Below are 6000 nucleotides of genomic sequence, written 5' to 3'. Positions count from 1 at the left end.
AACATCCTAAACCGCTACATCCTCAATATCAACATCATCCGGTCCTGCGTTAGGACGCTCTATTGGATCCACAATCTGATCTCCAATTAGTAATAAAACATCATCGCGTTGATGTTCCTCAACTTCAGGGTTCGGAGTCCCGCTACCATATACGATAACGAACTACGCTTCTATCGCTACATTTATAAGGGTTCCCATAAGGGTTTTAACTGTCAGTACTACGTTAGGTAGTCCGACTATGAACTTGGCAAGAGTTCTTATTATCTTAGTGAAATTATTATCTTAACGTCCCATCATCTCTGAGGTTTATAACGCTTAGCTCTGATACCATTTCTGTAACACCCCCAGATCCGGGGTCGGGGATCCGGGTCGTCACGAGTTCCATTTCCCTTAATAACACCCAATCTTAATAATTACTCAACTACTCTGTACTGTGACCCCACAATAAACACACACACCACACGTTATAGTCTCAGAGATGAACATCCAAAAATAACCACAAGTCATTTTATTCCACAATTATCTGCCAATACACCTTAAAAGGTTTTCTGAATAAATTTACATTTCTTTGCCATTATTACAATTCATAAATATAAATAAATCTGGTACATCAAAAGTTGAAAGCCTAGCCTATTGGTAGTTCCTACCTCAGCTACGGCGGCATCAATGCTTCTAGAAAACTGCGGAACGTCTCCTAATCGCTTGCGAATCGGGAGCTTGGTTCTGTTCATCTTTTCTATCTGTTGTTGTGTGATGAAAGAAGAAAGCAAGGGTGAGCAGCAAGCCCACCAAAATAATATGTATAATGATTAATAGTATATGAGCCTTCTCATAGTACTCATGAAAGTCTTGGTCAAAAGAAATGAACCAAGTTGATATCTTAATGCGATGAAGTCGCAAAATATTCAGTATATATACATATATACTTTTCAAAATCTTGGAAGTCCTCTTCCATACATAATATACACAGAGTTCCAGTTTATAACTGTATAAAAATATTGTTGCAAGGTGATCTCATATATCTAACCTTGTCTCAATGTTTTTTTCTGAAAATCTTTGTCATGCATAAGATAATCATTTACTAGATATAAGTTTAAAAGATGAAGTTACAAGATACTCCAATTTACTTATATCTTTTCTAAATACTACTTGAACTACCACCGTTCAAGTTATAATTAGTTTCAAAAGTTCATCACGTAGATGAGACTACAAGACCAGATTTGAATAGATTAAATCTTTAAAATATCATCAAAATAAAATGAAGTTACGAGATACTTCATTTGATGCAAACATCATTTTGAAAACTTGACCCTGCCAACACTCAACAATCGCCCAGCCGTAGCCTTTCTATCGAAGTGCTCTGGGTAGTGTTGCAGAAATATCCAATTGGATGATGAACTCATTACGGGAGTTTGCCGCGCCAGGAAGACCACTTACGATGATCAGTCGTAGTAGTACAACCCCACCATTTTCTACATGTAGAGGAGAACATGTCGGATTTACTTGTCAACCGAACACTGAACTCCTAAGGAATGGACCGCCTTAGCGGAACTTCCAGGCCATTTGGGCCAATATAATAAGGCTGGGCCGGCGCCACTCGACCACTTACGCCACTCCTAGTTCAGATGAAATCCATGACTCTGAAACGTAAAGCTCGTTCCCCCTTTCCCCAAGTAGAAACTTGTTGATACGGCTCCACCAAGAAGTCGTATCTAGTTGGAAAGGAGAACTCACCGATATTTCCCAGGCGATGCCTGTTAATGGATTAACTTGTTCCAAGAATTTTACTTCCCGAGTGTTGGGTAAGTAATCGATTCATTTAACAAAACAGCAACCTTGTTGCGAATATAAAACACACCACAGAGCCGGATCCCTCAGGTTTTGAGCGAGTATTTAAATCCCCTTCGAAAAGAGGATCTTAAATATAAAAAATGAGTTTTGGGATCCGCTCTAACTTTTAAAAATCATTTTGAAGACTCGCAAAACATTTTTAAGAATGTTTGGAGTGATGCTGATTTAACAAAATAAATCAGTCCCAATATATTAGAAAATATCTGAATATTATTGTTTAAATAATATTCCCATAAAGAATAATCTTTATAAAAATAATTGAAGTAGAAGTTTTAAAACTTATACTTGAAATGAATATTAAATAACCAAAGATATACCTATACGAAAGTACTATCTTTATTTGAATAATCAAAAGTGAGTTTGATTATCGACACCTTATTCTTTAATAAAATAAAGAATATATCTCAGCAAATAATCGGAGTCATAGATCCTCAAATGAATATTCAAATAATATTCAATAAATAAAATAAGCTGAGTCATAAGCCCTCGAATGAATATTCGAAATAATATTCAATAAATAAATAAGCTGAGTCATAAGCCCTCGAATGAATATTATAAATAATATTCATTAAAAAAATAAAGGAGTCATACATCCTCAAATGAATATCCAAGTAATATTCAATAAATAATATAAAGGAGTCATAAGTCCTCGAATGAATATTCAAGATAATATTCATTAAATAAAATAAAGTTATCGAATAAACCTTATTCGATTAATAGTTTTGAAAACTATAACCATATATTTATATAAATATATATGTATATATATACATATATACAAAATCTACTCGGGATCCTCGACTCCCGGTTTAGAAAATATTTCTACCTTTTGGGTCCCTATACTAAGGGTATATGCAAGTTACCGCTATCCTCTAGCATAGGTATTATCAACTGAATCAACAATTATATATGGAAAGAATATGAAACAGGCATGCATATATATACCATAGCAGCATGCTTCAATATATTGCAACATTTGCTAATATAAACATCATGCATCTATCGCAAGATAATGCATATACATATATACATCACAACAACAGTATAACGGGTAGAAAACTTGCCTGAGCGACTGGGGGTTACGAATGGCTCGGGACGAGTCTGGTAACCTATAAATAACAAGTAAGTTGGAATTAAACCAAAGTCACTTGTAAATCTATACTTTAACTAACTTAGACTCTAACGCTTGTTTTGCGCTTACTGATTCTCTTAAGTCACTCGAGTACCCTCGGCTCCACCATTTTTAATAATTTAACCTTTACGAGTTTTAAGGCGATTCCTTCGCGAGTGTCTTACCAACTGCCTAACACACTTACCATAAATGTTTCATACATTAATTAACCCTTTTTGGTCTTTAACCTATGTTTCAAAGTAAGGCGAGGGGAAAAGTTTCGTTCGCAAAACGCCGTTACTTGAAACGGTTGTTTCTCCTAAACCGTGCATCGGAATCGAACGAACTACATATCAAAACGAAGCTCGTAACATGAGCTATCTAAACATGGCAGTGGTCATAATATAGCAGGGGGTTCTCGGGTCCTAATGTTATGCACAAAAACAGTCCAAAGAAAATCGGACGTTACGACGGCTATGTTTACGCGATTACCAATGTTTAAACTACTCCAATTAACCACCAACCAACTCATAACCATCAATACAACAAAACTTCACCTAAACCATACCACATCAGTCCATAATCTACAAGGTTTTCAACTCAAACAACCACAATCAAGACCTATGAACTATAATCAAGCTTCAATTACCAAAACACTTCCAAATCAAACCAAACTACTAATAATCACAATCCATGCTTCTCATTTCACAACACCAACCATTAAACTTACTAACAAATAAAGTAAAGGCTAGGGTTTGAAGTTTATACCTTCCTTGGGAGGTGTTAAGTTGCTAGGAAGCCTTAGGGAGCCTCCTACAAGCTTGATATTTCCAAAGAAATCAAGAACACAAAGTTAGGCTTTGAAGTTTCTAAAAGTCCGATTTAAAGAACTGTAAAAATGAGGGTCTTACCATGATTATTTTGACGAGACTTGTGAACAAGAGTTGTAGGCCATCTCAATACCTTTCCAATGAGCTATAGAACACAATATTTGAGTGAGAAATGAAGGAGATACAGCAGTTTTAGTGTTCTGGTTCTGTTTTGGCCGAGAGCATGAAGAACAGTGCCTTGGTTTCTTTTTGATTTTGATGAAAAATGATTTGCTTGGCTTGGTTGGTTTGATTTTTGTGTTTGTTTTAGTAAATTACCTAGTTGCCCTTGATTTTGTGTGGTTAAAAAGCCACCACATCTCCTTCCTTCCCATGTCATGCTTGTGTCATCCTCATGATGTCATCCTCCCCTCCTTGTCCTCTTTCTATTGGTTGGATGACATCATCCCCACTAATCCCCTTGATTAACTTCCTAATCATTTGCCTAATGACCACTGATCTGTTATACGGTTCGCTTAACTTTCGTTTTCGTTTATCGTTTGAGGGATCATACCCGGGATCTTATTACTTAGGTTCCCTTAACCTTTCTCAATATATTATATTCCTTTTATGATCCTCTCCTATAATCCTTTAATTTAAATCCTTTTTATCCTGTTACCTTTTTCTCAAATCTTTCCGTATCAAGTGTATTTCCGGGAAAAATCAAAGTGTTCGGATTTGGATTCTGACGATCTTTACATACACTTATATCCCATATAAAGTACTAATAAAATCTCAGAATATCCATATCAGAACCCCTACATAGTGTGGCATGAAAAGTTTTCTCATTCAGCAAAAACACTATTCATAAGGGTTTCAAAAATTTCCCAAAAATTGGGGTTATTACATACTTTGTTTATTATTTATTTTATAAAGACTATGTTTATTATACCATGCTTTCATCGGTACCCCGTTGATGATGAGTCCGATTATGGGCTAATCTTTATCGTGGGGTTCTAGCGGATTTATTGAGGTTTTCTTTAGTTAATTTGTTTCGATGCCTTAGTGTATGGTGATTGTATGATAACCTAGTATTGGTTGTGCTTATTCATCTTATGAGCATCGCAAACTTATAAGATAGCGTGTTAATCTTTAATGAAGTGAAAGTGAATTAAAGGATTTAGAACTTGCCATGCTAGCATAGGTTCATGTGTTATTGTTATGCATGATGCGTATGTAATTCTAACCATCTTACTTGCCCTATGTAATCATGATAGATAACTTGTGCATTAAACCGTTATGTTGTCAAATTTTATAGACATATAGGGTCTCAATATAATTGTTGTCTATTCAGCTTCTATCTCTTTTGTGGATGTCTGATAGTATGGTATTCGTGCAACGAAAGTTGGCGTTTATCAGTTTCGTGTTATCTTATTAGTGTCATCACCATTACATGCTAAGGTTAAGAACAAAAAGGCTATTGAGTATTGAATGAAGTATTTAATGAAGTTAGAATACCATGTTTGTGTTATATATTATTCAATTCTTTTAATCTCTAAGTTAATGTTCTCTAGCATAATTCTCAATAGTTAATCGTAGTATAATCAAAACCCAATTTGTTATTCATCTTAGCATTGAATAATAGCCATATCATTGTTGCATAAGTGCATATATCACAAAGTTAACCTACATCAGTCTCTGTGGGAATGAACTAGAAATAATTCTATATTACTTACGAACGCGTATACTTGCGTGGATTATTAGTGCGTGTTTAGCGACTAACAAGTTTTTGGCGCCACTGCCGGGGACACGGTGTTAACTTTTAGTTTATGTATTTGTCATCAGTGATCGTTAAAGTTTATTGACTCGGACATTGTTACTTACCTACTCTTTTCCTTGTCGTGTTTCAGGTACTCTAGCGAGCGTGTATGCATACGTGTTCGCGGGCTCGTAAGAGAACTCTGGATCAAGCCGAGAAGGAAGCTATAGTGATTCGAAGGGAAGTTTTTGAGGACAAAGAGAAAGTAGAAGAAGAAGAAAAAAAAATTGAGGAACCAGCTTTAGTAGTGATGGGAATCAAACAAAAATTCCTAAGGCTCTTATGGACTATTCTCAGCCTAAGATCAATGGTATTCAGTCGAGCATCATCAGACCAGCCATCTCGACTAACACTTTTGCAATCAAGTAGAGCACGATTCAGATGATACAGAACTCAGTTCAGTTTGGGGG

The sequence above is a fragment of the Apium graveolens genome, chromosome 5, assembly GCF_009905375.1.
Source record: "Apium graveolens cultivar Ventura chromosome 5, ASM990537v1, whole genome shotgun sequence".
Taxonomy (NCBI): domain Eukaryota; kingdom Viridiplantae; phylum Streptophyta; class Magnoliopsida; order Apiales; family Apiaceae; genus Apium; species Apium graveolens.
This window is presented reverse-complemented; position numbering follows the sequence as displayed.